The sequence below is a fragment of the Rhagoletis zephyria genome, unplaced genomic scaffold (genome assembly GCF_001687245.7).
Source record: "Rhagoletis zephyria isolate East Lansing unplaced genomic scaffold, Rhagoletis_zephyria_1.1 Rzeph_scaffold_00771, whole genome shotgun sequence".
Taxonomy (NCBI): domain Eukaryota; kingdom Metazoa; phylum Arthropoda; class Insecta; order Diptera; family Tephritidae; genus Rhagoletis; species Rhagoletis zephyria.
Genome location: NW_016157855.1, coordinates 108,664 through 109,938, shown reverse-complemented (window position 1 = coordinate 109,938; position 1,275 = coordinate 108,664).

Sequence of the window (1,275 nt, the reverse complement as noted above, 5' to 3'; positions counted from 1 at the left end):
CTTGGATCTCGTTTACGTTGATGATGTTCCGAATGCCTCTATTAATCGGTGTGATCCCCTAGTTTTGCCAGAGGATGCATACCATCCCGCTCTTGAGTTAAGCTAAGAAATCATAAATGAAATACATAATAATAAGTCGTATAGTTCAAGTACTAGTTATGTTTTTGCGAGAGCAAATTTCAGGAAAATTAACAAAGAACTTTCAAAGTTATCTTGGCCAATATAGAGATGACGTGGAGCGTAGCGTTGAGCACTTTAATGGTACTGTTTTAAATTTTTTTCGAAAGTATGTGCCAAAACTTAATATTGTTCATGAAGAACCAACACAATTATGGTTGACTAAAGAGCTTAAAAAATTGAAAAACAAAAAGTCACATCCTTTTAAACTGTATAAAAGAACGGGCTTACACAGTGATTACGTAAAGTACTCAGTTTTGCGGCATGAATAAGAAATGTTATAATTTATATTTATGTAAAATTAAGAAGAATTTAATTAACAATCCTAAATCATTTTATGGTTTCGTAAATTCAAAGCGTAAAGTACACGGTTTTCCGTCCGCTATGCATTATCGCAACACTGTGTCTAGCGACAGCCAACTCATTGCCAACATGTTTGCCCAGTTCTTTAGGTCCAATTATTATGTAGACTTCCCTATAAGTGGAGACTATCCGTACGAGCTTTGTCCAATCAACGTCTGCTTATATTCCAGTAATATCTTCCGATGAAGTTTCACACTATTTAAAAACCTTTAAAGCGTCATTTAGGCCTGGACCTGATCATACTCCGACCTGTTTTCTTAAAAACTGCGCTGAGAACATCTGCGAGCCTTTAACAACTCTATTCAATTTGTCACTAAAACATGGCGTTTTTCCGTCAGCCTGAAAGGAGTCTTTCATAATACCACTTCACAAAAGCGGCAGCAGGTCCTCTTTAGAAAACTATCGAGGCATAGCGAAGCTCTCCGTTATCCCCAAATTATTCGAAGCAATTATTGTTAATCAGCTGACATATTCTATATCTTCTTCAATTTCACAATCTCAACACGGGTTATCTAAAGTAAAATCAACTATCACTATTTTATTGGAGTTTGCAACTCATCTCTCAAACGGATTTAGAGAAAATGCTCTTACCGGCGTAATATACACCGATTTCAGTAAAGCTTTTGACAAAGTACGTAACTCGTTACTCATCCGTAAACTCGACCTAATCGGCTTTCGACCCAGTCTTCTTCAATGGATCTCATCTTACCTCTCTGATAGAACACAAAGGGTTAT